This window comes from Penaeus monodon, chromosome 24, assembly GCF_015228065.2.
Source record: "Penaeus monodon isolate SGIC_2016 chromosome 24, NSTDA_Pmon_1, whole genome shotgun sequence".
Lineage (NCBI taxonomy): Eukaryota > Metazoa > Arthropoda > Malacostraca > Decapoda > Penaeidae > Penaeus > Penaeus monodon.
In genome coordinates, this window is record NC_051409.1 from 42,833,914 (window position 1) to 42,834,303 (window position 390).

Sequence of the window (390 nt, forward strand, 5' to 3'; positions counted from 1 at the left end):
CTCTCGTCTCGTGGAGAACGACTGGCAGGAGTCGGAGGAATCCCTGCACAGCGATCGGTCGGCGTCAGAGAGGAGCGCACCTGAGTGACTAAGCGTGCGAGCCTGTGATAAAAGCCGTTGCAAGTGCCGGGGTATTGAAAAGAAAAAAAAAATACTAAACAATCTAGAAATAGATTTTAACGAGAGCCATTTTATTTCATAGGTTACTTTTGCACAAGTTCGATATAGTAAATTCTTCTGTACATCTTACAGTACTTGCACATTGAAAATTGCTTAATTTCATCCATGTGTTACACGATCAAATATTAACTAAATTTAAAAGGGTAAGTTTCTTAAGATATAAAGAAATTTTCTCATTCAGAGTAAAATTTATTTTCGGGAGGGGGTGAA